The sequence below is a fragment of the Schistocerca serialis genome, chromosome 8 (genome assembly GCF_023864345.2).
Source record: "Schistocerca serialis cubense isolate TAMUIC-IGC-003099 chromosome 8, iqSchSeri2.2, whole genome shotgun sequence".
NCBI lineage: Eukaryota > Metazoa > Arthropoda > Insecta > Orthoptera > Acrididae > Schistocerca > Schistocerca serialis.
This window is the reverse complement of record NC_064645.1, coordinates 585,736,947-585,763,730: the sequence shown is the minus strand read 5'-3', so window position 1 is coordinate 585,763,730 and position 26,784 is coordinate 585,736,947.

The following is a 26,784-nucleotide window of genomic DNA, read 5'->3' as shown; positions in this document are numbered from 1 at the left end:
CCTCCAGTTACGATTCTATAACCGGTACTGAATGAGAGTATGCTTTTACATTTCATGATCAAGTTCCTAATACATACACAAGATATTCAGAAAATGTAAGACACCCATGATCATTTCTTTCACGGTTAGCCCAGATTACTTCTGCACTAACGCAACCTTGTGTTCAGAACGCTCGTAACTAAAAAAGTAAAAAAAGTAGGTATGAGGAAAACAAGTAGTTCGTTGCAACATACGCCACAAACTGGACTGAAACATTATCGAATTTGGCTCTGTAGGTTGGTCTCTCCGTATGTATATAGTTAATATTTCACATTATTTTAAGAACAGGAACGAAAATGTTCTCTTAATTGCAACAGTGATATTCAGTATCGAAAGAGGACACAAAACAGTAAAACAAAGATCCTATAGTTCAGCTGGTTTCATGCAGAATGTCATACAACATTTGCACAAATACACGAATAATGCGCTTTGCACTACCAATGCGATAACAAACTTTCAGTTGGCTTCAAAATAGGTATCCAATAAAGGTAAGTCTTTCAAGAAACTGTAAAATTTTGATGACAGTAATAGTAGCCTTTGGTTCCATGTGGTACTGACGTGTTTATTTCAACTTCTGACACGTATTGTACAAATTGTAATGAGCTAAAGAAGGAAAGGATTAACATTTGCCGCGCGGGATTAGCCGAGCGGTGTAAGGCGCTACGGTCATGGACTGTGCGTCTGGTCCTGGCGGAGGTTCGAATCCTCCCTCGGGCATGGGTGTGTATGTTTGTCCTTAGGATAATTTAGGTTAAGTAGTGTGTAAGCTTAGGGACTGATGACTTTAGCAGTTAAGTCCCATAAGATTTCACACACATTGGACATTTTTTTGATTAACATTTGAAAGATATCACAGCGAGATACTTAGAAGGGAACGACAAGACTAAAATAATGAAGATGACTTTAAGTAAGGAAAGCATACAGAGTATTTACTTTGCATGAACTTCGACAGACAAGAGAACTTCATACAACGCTACGAGAAAAACTGGTATCCACAGGTACTGGGTAATTAATTGGTGGTCCTACACAAAGGCAACTTTGAGCGCACAGAAGATCGTATTTGCAAAAAAAAAGAAAGGAAAATAGGGCCTGGAAAAGGCAAAGCCGCTGTCAGAGTTCGACCGCGTGACGTCAGAGCGTCCGCCAGTTCCCTGCCGGCGCCTGCAGCTGCCGGAGCGATGGAACAGTAGAGGAGAGGAGAGCGCCGGCCACCAGCTTTGATCTTCCGCAGCCTTCCGGCCGCTTTGACGGGACATTTAGGCAATTTACAGTCAATTATGTGCTCGTCCGTCCCGCCCACTTTCCCGTCACCCGAGATTCGTTCACATCTCCCTCATTCCGTGGGAAGCAGAGCTATGCTTTTCACAGCGCTTCATTCACATGCTAAAATTAGCACATGGCGCTGGATTTTCACTAAGCGATTTCTGTACTCTTCCCACGAATGTGGGGCTACTGACAGAGACCTAATTTCAATACAAACAAGGAAAGGACAGAATCGCGAGGCATTTTTTAAATTACTATTATTATTTTATTACATTACATTACATTGCATTACGTCTCAGCCCTACGCGATATGATTTTACTCACCAATCCATAAGCTTTTGGGTTGCTACTAGAAAAAAGTTTTTTGTTCAGTACAGTAATATTTATTCAAATGTTATTGAATTATACTGCAGAGAACGTCGTGAAGAAATCCATTGAGGCGATAGTCAAAATTGGGAGAGAGAGGTGTATATGCGTAGTGGGCGGGTTTCTCCAGCAGCTCACCAAACCACAATTAGGCAACAGTTTGAACGGTGGGGTTGGCGTTGTGTGAGCATGCATTGCTTTGTCACAACTACACCGTCTTCGACAGGTGGATCAAGATGTGTGGTACGAACTGCCGATTGACGATTGCTGGAGAGTGCATCATGCAAACGCCTCTCAGGTGAATAGCCTCAGCCGGCCGGAGTGGTCGAGCGGTTAAAGGCGCTACAGTCTGGAACCGCACGACCGCTACGGTCGCAGGTTCGAATCCTGCCTCGGGCATGGATGTGTGTGATGTCCTTAGGTTAGTTAGGTTTAAGTAGTTCTAAGTTCTAGGGACTTATGACCACAGCAGTTGAGTCCCATAGTGCTCAGAGCCATTTGAACTATTTTTTTGAATAGCCTCATTTTTGAGTCGAGTTGGTGCAATATTTTGACGGTCTTTCTTTAGTTACGGACCAAAGTATTCCACACCATCTAATTAATGTAGATCTGTGAGGAAGATCAAGTTCAAGATATAAGTACAAACAGCTTTTCAATCTCCTGGAGCCAACGTATGTAAATGCAGTACAATCAAAAAGTAATACATACACAAGCTTTGACGTTCTAGGTAAAAATGTAACTACCACATACATTTAGTAATTCCATATTCGTAAAACGTAGAATCTTTTGGGCATATTCCTGTTGTAACGGACGAAGATACATTCATCGGTGCAACGGTGGGTTCTTTACTTAGCTCTCGGAGGAGACTGGGTGGACAGTGTTACACATATATCAGTTGACTTTATTACAACATACATAAGAGGATTTAGTTAACTTTGTACAATCCACTTCGACAGGAATGTTGTGAGTATTTGCGACTGTTTTCAAACACAGAAATATCACTTGGCGCGGACAAAGTATAGGTCGCTCACTCAGAGGACATTTAACAATGACTTTCATGTAGTGTTCTACCTAATACAATGATCACACAGCAGGCCTACTAGAAAACGATGCTATCGTCTTCGTCGATGATAGAGGACTGGGGTGAGCGGTAGTGTGCTAGGCCGTAAATCTATTGCGGTGGGGTAGCGAAACGTTTCTGGGCGTGGCTACGCCGGCTTTGTCAATGCGGGTTGCAGCAACTATCTTTTCTTGTGATTGCGTTCCTAGATACCAACCACGCTTTGGCACCTTACTCTTTGTACAACACCACAATTGTTTCCTGACTGTATTCTATTTCCGAATGTTAGCGTCAGATGACTGAAAAATAGTTTCAAATCAGGCATTGAAGATGTTAATCATAGACGAAAATTAATTACAACGATGCGAAGTATTGCAGTCTGTAACTGCAATAAATGTAACAAGCCCTTCCTCTACCACTGTGAATTTTTCTGTGACTATGTCACATATGGTGAAATTTTAGTTGTCCAACCATCCATCATCTACAGGCGAGAGGTTGCTTTTACTGAGTTTTGACGAACTGATGCCTTGCTGTCTTTATTGTTATTTCATCCCCGAACCCCATGTGCGCCTGGGGTGCGTTGCCAGAATTCCAACTGCTCCTTCATCAGCCAAAAGCTGTAAATATACGTTAAGACCTTACATACGTGATAAAAGTGTGGTGTCACCGCCAGACACCACACTTGCTAGGTGGTAGCCTTTAAATCGGCCGCGGTCCGTTAGTACACGTCGGACCCGAGTGTCGCCACTGTCAGTGATTGCAGACCGAGCGCCGCCACACGGCAGGTCTAGAGAGACTTCCTAGCACTCGCCCCAGTTGTACAGCCGACTTTGCTAGCGATGGTTCACTGACAAATTACGCTCTCATTTGCCGAGACGATAGTTAGCATAGCCTTCAGCTACGTCATTTGCTACGACCTAGCAAGGCGCCATTATCATTTGCTATTTATCTTGCGATACATGTACCGTCAGACCGATGTTTACCAATTATGGATTAAAGTTAAGTATTCCAGAAGCTACGTACTTTTTTTACTAGACTCAACTCCTTTAACTGTTCCAGACCTCACGCCAGCCTGCGTGAGCTTAAACGCGTGCCTTTCGGCTACCTCATAGTGGCTTGGCTGTCTTGCCAAATCACAACAAAAAGTGTGCAAAAGTATATATTTTTTTAAAAATCTGTATCGATATAGGTGTTTCATACACATTAACTTAGAATAAGAACGCTGATTTTTTTTTATCAAAATGAAAGAGACTCAAAAGTACACAAAACAATTTATACGTGTTTGACATTGCTTCACTTTCGAGGCGATTTGAAATGTTATTTTATTCTTCAAGAATCAAGTTAGCCAAGATTAACACAGAAACCTAGAATTTATCTAAGATCCCTAGCAATTCTTTTTATTACTGTGACCAGATTCGACAGATCCATGCAGTCATCATCTGTCGAAATCTGTGATAGTAATAAAAAGAATTTCTAGCGATCTTAGCTGACTTAATTATTCAATAATAATATAAATAAAAACTAAAATACAAATCTATAAACCACTCACACTAGGACTGTGATGTTTACTGCGTAAAAGTGGTGTTGGGGAGAGGTAAATGCTGGGTATTTTGTACGGTTGAAAGTTGTGTGCAGAAATATGTGGCCCTTTGAGTGATATCTAAGGAAATGAGGATACGTCATGTTATCAAAAGTATCAGGACACCCCTTCATAATGCGGAATTGATTACTAGACGCCGGCCGGTGTGGCCGTGCGGTTCTAGGCGCGTCAGTCTGGAACCGCGTGACCGCTACGGTCGCAGGTTCGAATCCTGCCTCGGGCATGGATGTGTGTGATGTCCTTCGGTTAGTTAGGTTTAAGTAGTTCTAAGTTCTATGGGACTGATGACCATAGATGTTGAGTCCCATAGTGCTCAGAGCCATTTGAACCATTTTTGATTACTAGACGGCGCGAGAGGCGGACAGGCCAGTATAAAAAGAGGCGCCGATTATTGTGTTGTCAGTAGACAAGCTGTAACACCAGATTGGGCCAGTCAGGAGCTCTCTGTAACTTCGAACGCGGACTGGTCATCGGATGTCACCTCAGCAACAAGAGTGACAGCCATGTTACAGTCCTCCAAAAACTGCTCATGCCGATTGTTGGTGATGTGATTGTGAAATAGAAATTCAGAGGAACAGTTGCAGTTGATTCAAGACCAGTCAGACCTCATATACTGACGGCCGTGGGCTGCCAAGCATTGCCGAGGGTCGTTGTAAAAAGTGGCATGAAATTTGGTGAAGGAGTTACTCGTGCTACACAATCCAGCTAGCACAATGACTGTGAGTAGGGGTATACAAATAATGGGGCACAGTTGTCGAGAATCTCCTCATAAGCCACACATTTCTCCCGTCAACGCTAAGCGAGGCTTGCGATGGTGTAAAAAGCCATGTCACTGGACAGTGGATGACTGGAAGCGAGTGATGTGGTGTGATTAATCGCGCTATAGCTTGTGGCAACTCGATGGAGGGGTTTCCGTTTGGCGAGAACGTTACCTGCCATCAAGGGAATTGCCAGGAGAGAAGTACGGAGCAGATGGTGTTTCGTTATGGGGATGTAGTCACCTAATTGTGATTACACAAACGCTAACTGCGGAAGGATATGAACTGCAGTATGGCGTACTGCGCACAACAGAGGAAAAGTTTGCAGTCGATGATTGTCTCAGCATGACACTGCATCCTATTGTAAAGCAACATCCGTGAAGCAACGGTTTGCTGACGATAACATTAATGAAATGGACTGGCCTACCCAGCGTCCCGACGTGAACACAGTGTAACACCTTTGGAATGTATGAGAATGTCGATTTGCGCCAGACTCCAGTACATCATCACAACCTTTTCTGCTTTCGGCTCTTGGGTAAGAATGCGCTGCAACTCCTGCATAGACATTCAGATATCGCAGTGAATGTGTCAGTAGAGTTACGTGCGTTATAAAAGTGAACGGTGGACACACTATTAGGTGCTGTACACCGCATGCCGTCCCTGTTAGCCACACTTCCCCAGGCGATCGGCAGAATGACTATGTTCATTATTTTCGGATTTCGTGTTTAGCATTACCTACGACGACCAGACCGTTTGTGTCATGACATTAGCACAACACCTGAAGATGTTGCGCGAACGAAAGCTTTCGTAATACAATAACTACGTAATTACGCAGCTGAGGAGGGTTTCATTAACGTTAGTGTCAGCTGTGGTGCACAATGTGGTCAAGATAGCCCTTGTCCCTATTAATTCCAGTGGATTTCTTCGGAACACAGTACCAGTAATGGGAGGCGGCATCAGCACCTGTGTCTCATTATATTTCGTGTCGTGTCACTCAACTAAAGTATGCTCCACTACCACGAATTTTTCGGTTTGTTCTTTCAGCAGTTCGTGGTCTTGTGGTTAGCGTTGATGACTGTCTATCACAGGTTACAGGCTCTATTCGCAGCAACGCTGAGGATTTTCTTCACTCTCGACTGTCTATGGCGTCAAATAAATAGATTTGCATCAGGCGATGTAACTACTCTGTAGGGCCAAATATGCCACAAGCACATTTCGCATCTCATTTCAGATTGCTGTAAACTTGTGTGGCCGGCCGTGGTGGCCGAGCGGTTCTAGGCGCTTCAGTCTGGAACCGCGCGACCGCTACGATCGCAGGTTCGAATCCTGCCTCGGGCAAGGATGTGTGTGATGTCCTTAGGTTAGTTAGGTTTAAGTATTTCTAAGTTCTAGGGGACTGATGACCGCAGCTGTTAAGTCCCATAGTGCTCAGAACCGTTTTGAAACTTGTGTGGCGGTGACGTTCCATACACCGCTTCTCAATAGTACATTCATATCTATGCTCCGTAAGCCACCTTACGGTCTGTGCCGGAGGGTACTTCAGCTACGAATATCTAATCGCCCTGCCCCGTGTCCCGAGCATGGGTCTTGGATGGGATTTAGCGACAGGGATTCGTGCTTCAGGGAATTCAATCAGTTGAGCGAACTGAGAAGGAAACTTGATTGTCTGACGTAAATTCCCTAACACCGAGGAAGAAGATGAGGGGATGACGAGAAGAACAAGGACTCAAATGAAAAATGTAACCTTGAAATTTATTCCGAATCTTACCACAACTAACCTTCCTATGATCCGTTCATCATAAGAATAAGCCTAATGTGAACATTGCACTATGTATTCTTTTGCGCTTCCTGGAACCTCATTGGATTTCCGTTTCGCGTAGGACCACAGCCAAGCTGCTCGAGTACTGTCAAGAACGATAATAAGGAAATGTTTTCTGCTGTGCAATACGCGCACATCAATTTAGCGATAATACAGGACACCAGATTTACCGGCGCATTTAGCCTGGACAGCTCTGGCCGGCCAGCTGGTACAGCTAGCGTGCAGTAACGTGGCCACCTGCAGTACAAACGTAACAAGAGACGAGGAGAGGAGCAATACAGCTTCAAATGTCATTTAATTTTGAAGCAGAATTAAATAATACACTGCAAATCTGCCACAATACGATCCTTAGACGACTAGACGAAAACCGCAACACGTTATCCTTTTTAGCTAACGTACTATTGTAATGAAAAACAAGAATGATGACAATTCCTTAATTAACCACAAGGTAATTTTTCTGCCTAAGCTGTGTGTAACGTAAGAGAGTATTGAAGGATTTCACCGTATAGTTAAACATTGAAGCCACTGAAGGTATTACTTACAGTGAGTCGTCTGGTAATCTCTTAGCTCCTTCCTTTTCCGAATCCGAGAAATGCATTTCAGTTCTGGAAGTGTCACCTGCTACGTTGATAAGCAGCCTCTCACCAACATAATCCACGAAGCCAACCCGGCGCATCATTTTCTCTTCTTTTATGACGAGCCGTTCTATATCCCGCCAGCGTTCGACAATGACGCGTGAAAAAGCTGCGTGCGTTAGTTCCAGTACGACTGGCTGCTTAACAGTTTTGTTATTTCTCGGGCCAAATCCCGCAGCTTGGCTCCAAACAGTGGCGATCCTAGAAGTCGCTCAATGAGGAGAGGGGGTAATAACCGGGGTGGGGGTGGGGTCAGGATTGGGGGAATGGAATATCACTTAACAAAAGGATAGTTGGAGCCCCCCCACTAACAAATTGGTAAGATTTGGTATTGCTGAAAGTAATTTTTGGTAACTGTTTTGGAGGTGAGGGTAAAAATATGTCTACAGAATGTGTGTGCCTGGCAAAATAATACGATCTGACACTAATGTCTTGCGATTTCGACGTTTTTGTCTGGGGTGAGTAATTTAAATGTTGGTAGGCATACCCGCCATATTTAGCTTTCTTGATTATGGTAAGTGGTACTCGTACATTAATATACATCCAATATACATTAATAAACAATAAGACGCCCATTTTAAGTGAAATGATATTTATTGTTGTAGATAGTAAGCTATTTGCCGCTGTTATTCTTTTGTTATAATATGTTTGAAATACATTTCAACCTATATTGCTACATTCTAAACATTCTGCATGGTGTCTGTTTGTTCTATATCGTGTCTCCCTACCACTTTCGCGCAACGACGCTCTGAGCGTGTTTTTTAGGGAATTGACTAGTTTGAACCTGGGGCCTGTTGCTGGTAAGGAGACGCCAGACCACACATGACATGTGGAATTCAGAAGAGTTCAGTGAGACTAGCGATGATATAACCAAATACTTAATGATTTCAGCGTCAGCTCCACTGCACTCCCTGTAAAAGAATCTTAATACTAACTAAATTTAGTGTAAGGGGTTCAAGGCTTTCCTATGTTTAATTGGCTGGTAAAATAACGTCGAAAAAGCAGTTAAGTTTACCATTGGAAATTTTATTCTACTCACAAAACATTGTTTATAAATTGCACTATTGATAAAAGGAAATGTTTTAATACAGGATGGTAAAAACCAACTGCGTTCAACAAAAATGTGAACGAATATTCCCTGAGTGGGTTTCCAAGTTCTACAATGGATCGAAGGATGACCTATGCCATATCACATCTATAATCTAGGTTTAAATTAAGTTTCACAAAAAACCAAATTATCAAAATGGTCTACAGTGACCATCAATTATCTTTAATTACTTATCTAACTTGTCGTAAATTACAGTGGCTGATGTGGCTTCTCAATAACTATACCACAGAAAAATCATCGCGTTTCAGATTTTTACTTCAAGTGGCAAATGTGAACAGCATGAGCTTTAATTGACAATCGACACTAGTATTACGCAAAAAGGGGGTGTAACAGATGACACTTCTGCAGTTCTGAGTGAAGCTTTATGCGCTGTTATGCGGTATCGCGTGCGTTCATTACCTTGTCGGTGTTCGTCAGGGGGCAGCGGACAGCACAGCACCGCTCACCTCGCCGTCTCCGAAGCAACTCCTCCTTACTTCTCATTACTACAATTTACCGAAGTTGGTTTAAAAAAAACTATCTGGCTGTGTTTTCATCTGACCAATCAGGGTCTCAATGTTAACCTTAAGCTCCTTCTACAAAAATTCTATCTATCCAATGAGAAACGTTATACTTTTCGTGGCGGGGCAATGTTTTTAAAGTTTGCAACGTAGCAGAGACGCGAAAAAGTCTTACGCTAAAACTTGCAGCTGGTGTGGTCCTTTTATTGTTATCGTAAGATCGATACTGTTCTTCTGGAGGGCTCTATCTTTTAACATGGGCTGTGGGGTGATCCTAGCGTAACAGAGACGCAAAAAAGTCTCACGCTAAAACTTGCGGGTGGTGTAGCCCTTTTTGTGTTATCGTAAGATCTATACTATTCTTCTGGAGGGCTCTAGCTTTTAACATGGGCTGGGGGGTGGTCCTAACGTAACAGAGACGCGAAAAAGTCTCACGCTAAAAAACTTGCGGGTGGTGTGGTCGTAGCGGTTAGCTGGCGACGTGGGTGTCCGTCCCGTATCGTAGGGCCTTCTTGCTTAACACGGTTCTGCTCTCGGCTTCTGTTCTCGTTTCTCCCCTCGGAACTGCGTCTGTCTCACGGTGGGAAGGTATGACATGCATTTAGGCATTCTTGTGTTAGTCTGTGGTATTCCATTTGCTCACTCGTTACTCGTATTACTTTGGTTAATTTAATGTCACCATTTATTCGGAGCTATGTGACATACTACTGGATTTGCTTATCATGTCAGGGTTTTCATGGAAGGTGTTGGATTTGCCTGACACCTTACAACATTATCACAAAAAAATCATTGAAGCTGTTGAAGTAATATGTGCGCTGATTTCTGAAGCCATATTATCCAGTGCAATATGATACTCCATTGGTAGGGGGCTATAGCCCCCTCGTCCCCCTCCCCCTTGCTACCGCCCCTGGCTCCAGATCAGTTCTGTTCGGTTCATATTGTAATGGTACAGTAGGAAATGTAAAAAATGCAGCATTTGTATGACGTGCACGATGCTGTGAAAATGATTGTTTTTCAGGTTCCTACGATACTTATTTGCCTCTGTGGTATAAAACGATGGACATAGTCCAAATAAAGAGGATTTGGTTTTCCATTTTCGCCTTAAAAATTAAATTTTTATGTTTCTTTAATTTAAGCAACTTTTATTAACAGTCTTTTATAAAACATCGATAGTTAAAAATTTGTATTTGAAATGGAAACAGGAATTTCCCGTCCAATATGTAATTAGAAATAAGAAGACGTGCAATATTCATAGAAAATGACGAGTTTTGTAATTATGAGATGTAGCTATCAAACTGAACGAGGAAAAGACTTGATGCTGGGGAAATACGAATGGCGCCTTTTGGTTCACATGCCAATACACTACCGACTGCGCTACACATTCATCGTGTGTTTGAAAATAACTGCACTGTATACACTGGAAAAACTTCGAAGACGATTATCTCCATAAATTTGTGAAAAACGTTAAGAACAGCCTATTTCTCGGCACTTTTTAACCATGGTCCACAGGTGTGTTTCACTACGGAACGGGAAGTAGCCTCGACAATTTTCATACTGCGCGTTGACAGCGCGACAATCAGAGCACAACACTGCAGATGCTGCGACTGTACACCATTTTTGAAATGAAAACTACGTAGCTAAAGCGTGATGAAGAAAAACCTTCATATCTGTTAATACATTTGAATATTTTAAAGTTTCATTTAACGTAACTTAGTAATAAGATATCTAATACATAAGTGGGAGCTAGTTCCAAGAGCGTAATAACACCAGTGTACGTGTGCTACGGCTTTTGACCAATCATCGTGTTTGTGTTTGTTTACATCAGGTTTATTCTTGTGATGAACAGATTATAGATGATGTGCATCTTCGCTGTAGTCAAGTTTTTTCACACAGACAATAACTGTCTATCACCGTTCCGTCTGCTAACTTAAACCGTCAACGGGAAGAACCCTACAGCTCTTGATGAGTGAGTTTTCGAATATCAAAATATGTGACATAAATGGCCGTGTATCTTGACTGCTCTGATTTGGAAGCTTGGCTATTTTGCATCACCAAAACCTATAGAGCTTAGTATGTGACGTAAATATCAACGTGATACACACAGTCGGGTAACAAACGACAAAAAATTTTTTGTGGTACAATTACACGTTAACAATTTTCGTACTTTTTCCTTAGGATGTACTGTGAAACCTTGCTTCTTGCCAAATTTCATTATTCTAGTTCAACGGGAAATATCCTATACATTTTGATGATTGAGTTCTCGAGCATCAAGATTTGTGACTTAGATGACTGAATCTTTTGATTACATTGTTTTAGAAGCTGAAATTTTCTACACCTTCAAAGGATCATAGACGAGTATATAGATTTTAATTTGATAGGTCTACCGGTTCCTGAGTAAAAGGGTTCTTAATACACACACAGACAGACAGAAAGACATGCAACAGAGCAATCCTAAAAGGGTTCAGCTTTTACCTATTGGGATACTGAACCCTAAGAAATGTATTGTATGGGTTTATGTTTTTGCACTTTTGGATCTGGAACAAAAAGCATATGTAAGGGTGTCGAGAAAGTTTGAAACGTACTTTGGTGTGCCCCAAAGGAGAACGGATTGAGAAACGTGGCTATACTGTGCGTCCATCTTTTTCTTACACACAATAATATCATTCAACAATGTGTAACATGGGGTACTTTATTACAAACTGCCCAAAATTAGAATCCTTCCACGAGTCACCACACTCTTGTTGAACACTGTAAGTAACCGCCCTTCAGTTCTAATTGTTCGTTCCAGAGACAGGAGTACCACAGGGGACAACCATCTCCCCACTGCTGTATTGCCTCTACGCAGTAGACATCTCTCAACTAGAAAACTTTATGCCGATGACACGACGTACTAGTGTCAGTCAACAACTGTTGTGGAGACCAGTCGACAAACCCAAGAACGCCTAAAAGACTTCGAGAACTGGCGTATAAAACAGGAAATAAAGCCAAACGCGGCAAGGACGCCACTGACCATCTTCCGACACAAATCATTGCGTAATACGAAAACAAAAGCCGGAAAACAGAAGACAAATACTGTGGAAACAAACGGTCACAGCCAAAGACACCCCTGATTATCAAGGAATCGCCCGAGATAAACACATGTCGTGGGACGAGCATACTACATACATTACAACAAGATCGAGAATAAGAATGAACCTCTTAAGGCTATCAAGAGACAGAAACCATGGGATATATTTTTAGATTTGCAGAAGGCTTTTGCCACTGTATCACACAAGCGGCTTGTAGTAAAATTGGGTGCTTATAGAATATCGTCTCAGTCATATTACTGGATTCATGATTTGCTGCCGGCCGCGGTGGCCGTGCGGTTCTGGCGCTGCAGTCCGGAACCGCCGGACTGCTACGGTCGCAGGTTCGAATCCTGCCTCGGGCATGGGTGTGTGTGATGTCCTTAGGTTAGTTAGGTTTCAGTAGTTCTAAGTTCTAGGGGACTTATGACCGAAGATGTTGAGTCCGATAGTGCTCAGAGCCATTTGAACCATGATTTGCTTGCAGAGAGGTCACAGTTCGTAGCAATTGACGGAAAGTGATCGAGTAAAACCCGAGTGATTTCTGGCGTTCCCAAAGTTAGTGTTATAAGCTCTTTAATGTTCGGTTTAGGAGACAATCTGAACAGTAATCTTAGATTGTTTGCAGGTGATGCCGCATTTATCGTCTAGAAAAGTCATCAGAAGAACAAAAGAAACAGCAAAATAATTTAGAAGGGATATCTGTATGGTTCAAAAACTGGCAATTGACCCTAAATAAGTAAAAGTGTGAGGTCACCCACATAGGTGTTAAAACAAATCCGTTAAACTTCGGTTACACGATAAATCAGTCAAAGACCGTAAATTGAACTAAATACCTAGAAATTGCAAGCAACGTAATTTGGAAGAAACACATAGAAAAGGTTGTGGGGAAGGCTAACCAAAGACTGCGTTTGGACACTTGGAAAATGCAACAGATTTACTAAAGAGACTGCCTGCAGTACACTTGCCCTTCCTCTTTCAGAATACTGCTGCGCGGTATGGGATCCTTACCAGATAGGACTGACGGATTACATCGAAAAAGTTCAAAGAAGGGCAGCACGTTTTGTATTATCGCGAAATAGGGGAGAGAGTGTCACTGACAGGTCTTTTTCGTTGCGGCGAAATCTTCTCACGAAATTTCAATCACCAACTTTCTCCTCCGAATGCGAAAATATTTAGTTGACGCCGACCGACATAGGGAGAAACGATCATCATAATAAGATAGGGGAAATCAGACCTCGTACCGAAGGATACAGGTGTTCTTTTCCGCGCGCTGTTCGAGATTGGAATGATAGAGAATTGTTGTGAAGGTGGTTTGATGAACCCTCTGCCAGGCACTTAAATGTGACTTGCATAGTATCCACGTAGATGTAGCTGAGAGCCTTCGTCTTCCCATTATTAGAATATACGAACAGTATCAGTTCACCAATAATTATGGCAACTGAAAGTAAAACCCCAGAACGACCAAAATGGCTTAAAGAATCACGGAAACAAAATCGTAAAAGACAAGCTGGTCTAAACTAAAAGTTACAAGGGGTGTTCAATAAGTAATGCAACATATTTTTTTCTCTGAAAGCAGGTTGCTTTCATTCCAATACAGCATATTATTTCCTACTCTTTGGCTACAAGATCCTAGTTTTCAACACAAGCTCCGTTCAATCCGATGGCCTTACGTCACTCTACAGGGTCTTCTGGTCGACGGCGGAGTCAATGTTTTGCTGCATCAATAATCTCCCCATCATCCATGTACTGTTTTCCGTGGAGTGCAGCCTTCATTGGGCCAAATAGATGGAAATCGAACGTTTTCTTCGCAGGAGAGTTGGTGTGGCACCACTCCACGGACTGCTGTTTTTTTTCTGGTTCGAAGTGATGAACTCATGTTTCATCGCCTGTGAAGACGTTTGGCAAAAATTGACGTTATCATCCTCGCAAAGCGCAGTCAATCGCGCACAGATGGTCCTTCATTGTTCTTCATGGTCCTGTTAAGTGTCTAGAAACCCAGAGGGCACATACCTTTATCCCGGCTGGTGGACGAGTGTATCAACACTACCAATAAAGACATCCAGTCGAGCAGCGAGGTGTTTCATTGTGACCCATCAGTCACCTCGAATGAGACGGTCCGCACGTTCCAGCACTGCAGGATCACAGGTGTGTGCAACCGGGGAGCACGCATTACAGTAGACAGGTTTTTACTACCTTGTTGCGATCGTGACGGGTTCAAATGGCTCTGAGCACTATGGGACTTAACATCTGAGGTCGTCAGTCCCCTAGAACTTAGAACTACTTCAACCTAACTAACCTAAGGACATCACACACATCCATGCCCGAGGCAGGATTCGAACCAGCGACCGTAGCGATCGCGCAGTTCCAGACTGAAGCGCCTAGAACCGCTCTGCTACACTGGCCGGCGATCGTGCAGGCGTTTCTCTCAACGACTCACCGTGCTTTTGTTCGCTACCAGGTCTCCGTAGACTTTCTGCAAGCGCCTGTGAATATCTGCGATGCTCTCGGTTTCCTCCAAATGAAACTCAATGACAGCTCGCTGCTTGGAATGCACCTTCGTTACAGACGGCATGTTGAAGGCTTCGTATAGGGTCGCCACCTCTCGGAGTTTCTACATCTACATCTACATTGATACTCCGCAAGCCACCCAACGGTGTGTGGCGGAGGGCACTTTACGTGCCACTGTCATTACCTCCCTTTCCTGTTCCAGTCGCGTATGGTTCGCGGGAAGAACGACTGTCTGAAAGCCTCCGTGCGCGCTCTAATCTCTCTAATTTTACATTCGTGATCTCCTCGGGAGGTATTAGTAAGGGGAAGCAATATATTCAATACCTCATCCAGAAACGCACCCTCTCGAAACCTGGCGAGCAAGCTACACCGCGATGCAGAGCGCCTCTCTTGCAGAGTCTGCCACTTGAGTTTATTAAACATCTCCGTAACGCTATCACGGTTACCAAATAACCCTGTGACGAAACGCGCCGCTCTTCTTTGGATCTTCTCTATCTCCTCCGTCAGACCGATCTGGTACGGATCCCGCACTGATGAGCAATACTCAAGTATAGGTCGAACGAGTGTTTTGTAAGCCACCTCCTTTGTTGATGGACTACATTTTCTAAGGACTCTCCCAATGAATCTCAACCTGGTACCCGCCTTACCAACAATTAATTTTATATGATCATTCCACTTCAAATCGTTCCGCACGCATACTCCCAGATATTTTACAGAAGTAACTGCTACCACTGTTTGTTCCGCTATCATATAATCATACAATAAAGGATCCTTCTTTCTATGTATTCGCAATACATTACATTTGTCTATGTTAAGGGTCAGTTGCCACTCCCTGCACCAAGTGCCTATCCGCTGCAGATCTTCCTGCATTTCGCTACAATTTTCTAATGCTGCAACTTCTCTGTATACTACAGCATCATCCGCGAAAAGCCACATGGAACTTCCAACACTATCTACTAAGACATTTATATATATTGTGAAAAGCAATGGTCCCATAACACTCCCCTGTGGCACTATAGGGACTGAAGCGGGAATATTACAAGATGTCTCACAAAAAATTCCGCATATTTTCAAACGAAGTTGGCCGTGAAACATAAGTGTTGCATTACTAAATAAACGCCCCTCACAGAATAGGAGGAAACAGATTTCAGAAAATGACAGAACTACTTGAAGTAACATATACTGAAATTTGATACTCCGAAACGAAATACGCGCATTAACCAAAAAATAATCAGAAACTGTATTAATAGAAGCAGAAACAACAATCACAGCGAGTACAGAACACAGAGATTCTTTATGAGGTTTAATGGTGGTTTCCCATAGCACTTGGACAAATACCAGTATAAGTAACTCTTCCACGCGCAATAAATCTGCAAATAAAGGCGATGTATTCAATAAAACAACAGAAACTCCCCATTCATAAAGTAAAATATCCCTGCAGCATACTGTAAGTTAGTCTAAGGCACCAAAGGGCAGTTTCTAAATGCCCGCCTTCCTCTGTCTAAGGGGTCGGGGGGAGTTAGAGTCCTGGCAGCTCTGACAGCTCAGAAGTGGTGAGGTGATAACCTCTACGCGTTCGAGCAAACTACCCTGAGATTAGGATTATTAGTACAGCGCATGTCAAAGCAAGGACCTCTGCCGCGGCACATCTTGTAGGCGATGCACAGATGTAACGGCTGGGGCAAGGTGATGTCGACAGGTTACCCACAACAGCACTCGCCACTCACGAAAATGACGACATCGACCGTCACATCGGCGTTGACAGTAGGCACTGAGGAACTCACTCCAGAATTGGCGCAGCAAATCCGCGACATCCTAAAGCAGGCGTGGCCCAGAATTTGGCCATAGGCCACGCCGTGGCACGAGTGCTACAGCTCTCAGCCTCACTGCACAATTCGCCCATCGCCAACCCCTGCTGCCTGATCACGAGGAGGGGAAGAGGGGGAAACTGCGAACGTGCTGCATTTAAATAGCAGTGCAGTCGCACTATGTGCGACTTGGTTTTATATTTCACATTTCTCAACAAGACAGATCAAGAACAAAACGTTTTTCCAGTTTCATTTTACTATTTTTGGCACTCTGAAGACGTAATTTTATATGGTACAAACTATCGGTGTATGGGCAGACGCTGACAGTGTCACAGGCTTCCGCATTCAGGCTGCCACGTAACCGTGACTTACTTAGTTTCACAATCAAAAAACGTTTTTCAAACACATATGTTGAGTGAAAGAGTTTATCACTTTTGCAACATCAGTATGGAGATGAGGAAAACTCTAACTTAGGAAAGCAATGTAGGTTTCCTGGACGTTTTTCAAGTTAAAGGAATTTGTCCTTAAAAAGGGTATTACCTATAAGATCAATCTGTCACATCTTCACATGCAATGGAGCACTGTCAAGTGAAACGGAAAACAGTCTCTAAAACAGCTCGAAAACAGACGTACCATTGGCAGTTTCGTAAAAATATTTACGAAACAATCAATGGAATTCTTTCAAGGCCACAATGGATTCTTCTAAACTCGCGTTGTCTTTAACGACGGAGAGCTTAAGGAACTGGACTGTGTTCATTAGTGCGTGTCTCTTCTACAACTTGATTCTTTTTTATAGTGCATCCACATGAGATCAGAAGAAAATTGTTTTTCACCTTGCACCGTCGCACTGTAGCAGCGAGCAGTAACGTCCACTTAAAATACAAAGTCAACAATGCATTCCGGATGTTTTAATTTCCTGCATTTATTTTTCCTTAATAAATTCAACAATAGCTAGTTTAAAATCGAAAAATCGTTCCAGGCATATATCTTTAGCAACTCATGCTACTTTGCAGTAATATATATGGTGGAGAAAAATTGTGTCACGAAATTTTAATCCTGGATAGCTGATGCCAGTGGGAACCAAGATTAGTAATCTTTTGTAGGTCGAAAACGCACAATTTCTAAACTAGGGAAACTTCGCGCCACACGCTCTGATTGGCCGCAGGATTGTCCTGTTGCCGGATGCTCTGGACAACACACAACCGCGAATGCTTTGCTTTGCCTGCCAGAGATCGCGATGTATCCAGCGCGCTCGGTGCTATAGCGCCTGTCTTCCACTCTGGGGGCCTGGGGGCGAATCCGCCGGGGTCCCGACACATCCATGTAGTTTAATGATAAGACGTGCTGGCAAAAAACCCATGAACAGCTGTGAGTTCGCAGACAGAAAGTCTTTTAGAAATTGTGGCAGTCCTTAAAATTGCCTTTTTTGTAGTTAGGACATTGTTTACTTAAAGCAGGTGCTCTACCTGATGAGTCTCTGACGCAGCACAAGCTTGGTGACGTCGAACAGTGTTTTGCCGAATTATTTCAAAGATTCCTGGCATTATCCTCAAGTGATGGTCGGCATGTTGAATGCCATCCATAAATTCCTCTTCGTTTCTAGGTGGTTTACCTCCGGATGGGTGAACTAGAACCTTGAAGAATCCCCACAGGCGTAAGTCCGGTGCCGTGAGGTCCGGTGATCGCGTGGGCCATGTCCTACGAGCACCTCTGCCAATTACCCGGCCGTCGATGAGTTCATTTAAATATCCGTGTAGAGCACCACTGTTACGTGCGGGCGCCCCATCATGCAGCAATCACAAGCGTAGCCGTATGTCCAGGGGAACATCTTACAGCAGGCTGGGTAGAGTTTCTTGCAAAAAGTGAAGGTCATTTGCCCCGGTAAGTCGAGGAAGTAGACGCACCTGCCCAATCACATGGTCACCCACAATGCCTGCCCAAATGTTGAGCGATTTAGGTCATGGACAGGATGGAAACTAAATGGATGCTATCTGTCATCCCTCAAAAACTACAAGATTAACCGATGTGTGACCCCCACATAGCCTCCAACCGCTCAAGTACTTGTCGTTGGTGCTTCCTAGAAGTGCTCGAGAACAGTTCTTCAAATGCAGCATCCCGTCGTTCGAGGTCTTCCCGCATCACCATGATATCCCGCAAACGAGCCTGTTTCACCAAGTCGCCGCTAAATTGCTGTAAACATTTGCGGGTGTGGGTGGCTACTTCCTGGGTATCGTTCCTCATACAACCGTCGAGCTTCATGCGCATCACTGTCGGCTGTTCCGTACACAACACCCATATCTAGTTGTTCTTCAAACGAATACTGTGCCGCTATGCTTGCCGTATGGCTAAATCGCAGGTGACGTGTGTGTGCACCGAAGCGAAGCTTACTTGGGAACGCCTCTGACATGAGGTAGGGGCAAACAGCAAGACCTATTCGACACGTGCGTCTATCACGTTGGGGCAATGATGCGACGAGGGACGTTTGTATGTGTGAACCGACAACCATAGCGCTACCCGTCAACCGATGAACTGCAATAGGGCAATGCCACGGCCAACCGGAGCGCATGGTGCCAAGTTCCCGTAGTTTAAAAATGGTGCGTTGTCGACCTATAAAACATTAGTAATTTTGGTTCCTAATAGTATCAGCTATCCAGGGTTAAAATTTAGTGATACAATTTTTCTCCACCCTGTATAAAATCTCCAACCTCTTAGTTGATCTCCATCGAAAACTGTTGCAAGTGACAGTGGAATAATGCGTGTGACTGCAAGGGTGTTATTGCTCATACAACCAATTTCTTCACGCACTGCATACCTGCAAATGTAGCACAAAGAGCTTCTTGATTTACAGAACGATGAATCCCATCTGTCAATCGCTGTAATTTTTTACTCTTTTACGGCCAACTACACGTTTAAACTCTTTCTGCCTGGTACTGTAATGTCGTTCCATAGCAAATTTGCAGTACGCGTCGCTTATGCGACTCCATAATAGATACTGAGGATACTCATCCCCCTCCTCTGTCATTCCCAGTAATTTTTAACTGCTTGCGAAGATATATGGCTAGGCTGCCTCTTCTTCTGCAAAAAGGCACTAAACCTGTTAACGTCCTTCATACCACGAACAATTAGGGAAGGATAAACAGCACTTGTCACTACGATTCTGCGCGATTGAACAGAGCTGTGTGTACCTAAAAATATCACACCGCAGTATTAAATATCACGCTGCTTTGGTTGCTCTAGAGAAGAACCGACCTTAACCGAGACAGGCCAGGCCTTGCCACGCACGGGGTCCGCACACCTTGCACCTGTGAAAAGCTTAGCATGCAATCGCATCTCTGGGAAGGAGACCCACTGAAGAAGACAGGCAACCTATAATCATAGACAAATACAACTGGACTTGTTTTTCGAGTATAGTACTTAAGTTCTTTGTAACCAGTGTACTGTGCATCATAAACGAGATGTCTACCGAGACTCATCAGTGGCGATTAGTCTGTACAAACCCACAGTGCTACTAGCACCCTTGAAATCCCAACAACTACAGATAGCAGCTCAAGAGGACAGTAATGAGCGGTAGATGAGCGTGCAACAACAACAGATTCGAACATTGACAGCAACTATCGCGGCAAAGCCTACAGTGGCTCATTCCAAGATGTAACTAGTGACAGGGAAATGTACCTGCACATCATCGTTTCTCTGATTTCAAGTTAAACGATCCTGAATTTTAGAAATTCACTGTCCTGTTTTGGTCGTCTCAGGAGGTAGTATGCCTTGTTAGAAAATTAAATCCATTTCTGGACGCAAACAGTTTGTCATTCGCTAGGATTTGTGAAATGCTTTCACGGTATTACAAACGCAAATCGAATACGGCAATTTGCACGGTAAAATTGTGTCACCGTCGAAAAGTGCAAACAGAACAACAAATACATGTCTCCTTAAGCGCCTGGTAGGGGAACATCAAACCGCTTTCACTATGTTTCTCTATTCTTCCTTTCTCGAATAGCGTGCGGGAGAAACGAGCACTTAAATCTTTCCAAGCGAGCTCTAATTTCTTTTACTATGACAGTCATTTCTCTCTACGTAGATGGTCATCAACAGAGCATTTTCACATTCAGGAGAGGATGTTGGTGACTGAAATTTCGTGAAAAGATCTCATCGCAACGAGGAATGCTTGTCATATCTATGACACTCTGAAACCTATTTCGCGTAATACAGAACGACGCGCCCTTCTTTGAAGTTTTTCGATGTCCTCTGTCAAAACTGGTTCAAATGGCTCTGAGCACTAAGGGACTTAATTTCTGAGGTCATCAGTCCCCTAGAACTTAGAACTACTTAAACCTAACTAACCTAAGGACATCACACAACACCCAGTCATCACGAGGTGGAGAGAATCCCTGACCCCGCCGGGAATCGAACTGTCCTCTGTCAGTCCCATCTGGTAAGGATCCTGATAAGGATCCCACACCAGGCAGCATTACTCTTTCAGAGGACGGACAGGACTTGTGAAAGTAGTGTCTTTAGTAGATTTGTAGTATTTCCTAAATGTTCCGGCAATAAAACGCAGTCTTAGTTCGCCTTCTCCACAGCTTTTCTGACATATCGTTCCCATCTAAGATCTTCGTGATTGTAATATCTATGTATTTAGTTGAACTGGCAACTCTTATGTTCTTACTATTTATCGTGTAACTGAAATTTAACAGATTGCTTTTAATAATCATGTGGATGAATTCACACTTTTCGTTATATGGAACCAATTGCCAACTTTCGTGCCGTACAGATATACTGCCTAAATCATTTTGCAATCGGTTTTGATATTCTGATAACTTTATTAGACGGTAAATGATAGCATCGCCCGTAACTGTCTAAGAGGGCTGTTCACGTTGTCTCCTTAATATTGTACGTAGATTAACAATATCAGAAGGCATGAAATACTTCCTTGAAAACCGTCTGACATCACTTCCGTTTCACTAGACGATTATTCGTCGATTATTACTAACTGCAGCCTTTATGGCGGGAAATCAGGAATCCAATCGAACAAACTGAAACAATGCTCCATATAATTAAGTTCCCCTCCGCAATATTCTTTCTTCCGGGAGTGTTAGTTCTGCAAGGCTCGCAGGAGAGCTTCTGTGAAGTCCGGAAGATAGGAGACGAGGTACTGTCGGAAGTAAAGCTGTGAGGAGAGGTCGTGAGTCGTGCTTGGGTAGTTCAGCTGTAGTGATACTGTGCAGAGGGGCTCGGCGCTCCGCAGGCGTTGTTGTTTACCCGCTAGCGCACGGTCGTGCGTAGTTGTATTGACTTATATTCCCGGTACTGACCTGACATGGCGTTATCGTATCTACAAGCCACAATCAAACTAACGCTTCAAACATCGTACACGAGACGGAAGGCCAAAAAAACCGAACGCTTTCTTCGTGAAGTCATGCACATAGAACCTCAAGAACTGATGAGGCATCCATTTGTCTATTGTATCCAGCACAGTGTACCTCAAACTGATTGATGAATCGGCAGACTCCTCCAACGATCTAAATACGGCTTCCGCTTCTGTCACCCTGACGATAATTTGAGCGTCGTAGCTGTTACCACGTTGGTCTGGGGGTGTGTAGCGTTCTCATCTTTGAACTATCGTTCTAAGTTCCTGCCAACCTTGTTGTGGAGGCGCTGCGGCGATATGGCACAGTTTTGAGGAACAAAGAGGAGAAAAGGAATACGTTCGAAACGTACCTGGTCCTTAACGGGGTACGCGAAGTGTGCATAGAACTAAAGAAGCACGTTCCATCATCCTTCGCGTGAATGAAGAGCCAGTTGTGTTTCACAAGAACGATATTTTCTGAATCCGTGCTGATCATGTGCCAAGAAATTGTTTACTTCGAGGTAATTCGTTATGTTGTAAAACAGTATATGTGCCCAAATCCTAGAGTAAATTGACGTCAGTAATATGTATATGTAATTCAGGGGATTACTCCTATCTCCTTCCTAGTACAGGTCCTTCTCTAATGACCTCGATGTCGACGGGGCGCGAAACCTAATCTTCCTTTTAAGTATAGGTGCGTCCTCAGTAACTTTCCAGTCTTCAGGTACGGAACTTCCGTCGAGCTGTATATGGTTGCTAAGTATGGAGCTATTATACTCTGTCTGGGTAGCTGATTTTAAAAGGCTTTTGTTGTTAGTGCAATTTTGTGTGTGCTAGTGAAAAATGTAAACTTTCGTATGCAGCTTATGTATTTCTTGATTGAGTTATTCGACATGGCCCAGATAGAGATGTTTTCAAACAAGCGTTTAAGTCTTCATATCCTTCATTGTCTGAGAAGTAATAACTGCTGACAGTTTTGGGGCTCAACAAACCTGTAAGGAAAGAGGCTACAGTGACACAGAGTCCTTGTAAATTACCATGTTCACTGATGTGCGCGCCTATGGAATGAAGAAGACAAGAAACTTCCTCACGTCGTCGTTTAGATGCAGAACTTACACCAGGTGACTAGCCACAAATCAGTGTCATGTAAAGTCAGCACACACGCTGTTAAGAGTGCTGTGATCTTTGCTTTTATTGTAGGAAATGAAGGCACATTAGCGGTGTCTGTACTTCTCGTGTTTCTCGGACGAGAAAGGACGCTCTGCGTCATTGTGGCTGTGAATATAATTCAAGCTTCTATCCTGAATCAGTCTTTCAACTGAGTGGTTTCTGAAGTGGACATGGCAACTTCTGCCTCTGTCATGAACTGGAATACATGTACAGTACTTCGATCGCCCACATAACGACCGTTTGCTAAGAGAATGACAACATACAGTTATCGTGAGCTACATGTACATCGAACTTTCCAGGCTGAAATTTTTTATGTGGAGTCAGATGAAATAGTTTCTAGATTTTCAGTGCACTGAACACTGACAATATCTTTCGTTGAGATTTTTCTAACAAATTCGAAACCTCAAAGAAAAGATTCACGCATTTTCCACTTACATGCCGTTTCAAGATGTACTTGAACTGTGCACAAAATTTTCATATTTTTCTCCTGCGGGGTTAGGCTATGCAAAAGACATACATGCTCGGATCCAAATGAAGGAAACCACCATTTCCGTTTTTTTTTTTTTTTTTTTTTTTTTTTTTTTTTTTTTTTTTTTTTTTTTTTTTCTGAGCCCACCCCAGTACCTCACGTTCTGCGTGACGGAGTCAAGTCGAGACGGGGCCGCCTACAAGAAGTGAATGTCTTTACCTCCGTTTCGTCTAGTTCTTGGGAGTCTCCATGAGTGCTTCTTAGCAAGGCAAATGCGAGGACGTCAGGGCAGTGAGTGCCCAAGTTGTTGACGACACGTTTCCTATTTCTCGACAGAAGATTTATTCAGCCGTTTAAAAGCGGAAGAATGCTTCATCAAGACCTATTCATTTGATGGTTATCTGCAACTACCCCAGCCCACAGAATCCAGCTTTTAGTTTTGAACTCTCCATTCGGCTTGCACTACCTTTCGGAGTCGCTAGTGCCAACGGTGTTTTTCAAGGCAGTTTAAAACAAACGATCCTCAAAGTTCTTCCTTGTTACAATTAACTTGACGAAATACCTGTTATGCGAGCGAATACTTGTAAAACTTTACAGAATCTTCGCATTATGTTTACTACATTCGTGGAGGCGGGTCAGAAACGCTATCTTCAGAAGCGTCAGTTCTTTTAACAATCACTTATCACGGGTTTCTAAGCAGAAAGAAAGATTTTTTGCGTATTCGTCAGCATTCTAGAACTAGTTCACGGGAGAGATGAATTACTACGACAGGTTTATAGCTGATATAACTAATTTACGTCCTCTAAATTCAGTGCAAAAGAAGATAGCTGAATTTATCTGACCTTCAGAGTGAGATAAGACGTTATTCACCCTTGTACAGCCACTCCAGCTGAACATTGTTTCGTCCAGTACTCGACAGCGAGCCGGCCGCTATGGCAGAGCTGTTCTAGGCGCTTCAGTCCGGAACAGCGCTGTTGCTACGGTCGCAGTTTCGAATCTTACCTCGGGCATGGATGTGTGTGGATGTCCTTAGGTTAGTTAGGTTTAAGTAGTTCTAGGTCTAGGCGACTGATGACAGATGTTAAGTCCCATAGCGCTTAGAGCCATTTGAACCATTTCCACACGGAAACCCTTAATACTAGCTAATGATATCTCACAGTGCGCACCAAGACTTTTCCGAACAATACGGTTGTGTTTCAAGACTCGGCTCAGCAAATCTGCGCTCAGACAGAGCTATTATCTACGTCTGTAATTTGATGAAGTTTATTCTGGTGAGAGACCGCACACCCCTGCTGGCTTTGTTCATTTCCCATTCGCCCTGTTTTGTCAGCATACATGTATCACTTTGTATACAAACCTACCAGTTGTTATGCCAACGCAGATGCATTATCCATGCTCCCAGTTGGTCCAAACCAAGAATTCGACCACCTGGAGGTCGTTCGTTTCAACATAGATTGTAAAGCATACCACGCTGTGGAAGATATCCCGATTACTGCATCAATGATCGCAAAAGAGTCAGAGATAGAGCCTACTGTTTCGCAGCTATTGAAGAAGCCCACCTACCAGCATGGGACGACCTCGTACTAAGAACCTATTTTTCCATGAGGTAGCACTGTGATATTCCTTGTAGAAAAATTCGTACCGTGTAGTCCTTCTATCTACTATCCATAGCATAATGCTTCATGTAACACACTGGGGCTTCACCCTCATGACGACATGGTCTGCTGTCATATCTATTTGTCAGCAGTGGACAAGGAAATGGAGAACCTAGACCATACATATATTTTTTGCAGAACCTTCTCTGAATAATGACTGGTATTGGTTAACGCTTTTTATAAGCTCCCATGCGTCAGGTGAATGTGTAAAATGACAACAGAAAAAACAGTCAAGGTACTCAGACGAATTTTCGTCACCGAACGTCTTCCTAGGGGCTCAAAGGTCTTCATCCACGGTAAGGATTTTCATGATCAAAACGGAATGCAGTTTTTAAACATCAGGCAGCTGAGACTTTATTCCTCGTCCTCCTCCTCCTCCATCTGCAGCAACACGAGTGAACATCAGCATGCCAGTGCTTCAACACAGGTGTCATGTTGCTGGCAAACAGCCAGTTTGGGTGCCCACAGCTACAATTACTGCCTAGGGTTCATGTTTTCCACATGTGGAATCAGATGGTTTCCACTGATGATTACTTTAGAATTAGCTGCAGCTTAAGCCATCCCTCCCTGTAGAACCTTACACATCATGACACCTTCGACCCGACCACTGGAGGAGTAGGCCTCCACCACCACCTCCTGTTCAGTAGCAGCAGCGGTATGAACAAGGACTGAGCAGGCTCTGGTTTTCTGTGGGAACCATGAACTGGTTCCCGGCATCCTTGTTACAGCAAAAACAGGCAGCCTCTGAGACTCATGGAAATGGTTCAAATGACTCTGAGCACTATGGGTCTTAACATCTGAGGTCATCAGTCCACTAGAACTTAGAACTACTTAAACCTAACTAACCTAAGGACATCACACACATCCGCGCCCGAGGCAGTATTCGAAAATGCGACCGTAGCGGTCGCGCGGTTCCAGACTGAAACGCCTAGAATCCGCTCGGCCACACCGGCCGGCCTCCACTCATGGAAACAACTGCCATGGGATGACAATACACTCAGCGGCACCATCACCCAATAGTGTGCCACAGTCAGCAGTGGTTCTATAGTGTGTGTTCACGCTGGATGGAGATTTCGAGAAGAAGTTCGTCGATGGGCCTCTGAGGTGGTCCCTTTCACTCCTCTTTGGAACCAGCTTATATTGAACTGATGCAACTCCTTGTTCGCCGTTTCACGTCGGATGCAAGTAGGATGCCATTAGTTATTGTATTTGAAAAAAAGTGCCATTTCCGTTCGTCTAATTACGTGTTTGTTTCAGTTATCTTCGGCGCTATGCTGAAGCATTTCTTTCTAAGTATTCAAGTTCCATCGAGCTAACGACATTTGGCAGGAACAGGTCATGCGAAACTTACTTCTGCCCTTGAGTTTTACATGAAAGTGTAGTATGATATTTAATTGAGTCTCCTAACTCCACCACATTATCTACGTTTATTTTGTACGCTTTAGCAAGTTGTTGAATATGTGTGTACCCAAGTATCTACTTCTTTCTGTCCTAATGTTGATAACTTGAAATATTTGTTGGTCTTGTCCTTGCCCAAATGTTGTAACGATGGGTATAACCGATTTCTGAGAAATGAGAAATATTGGTAAAGAGAGGGAATATTGAAGAATA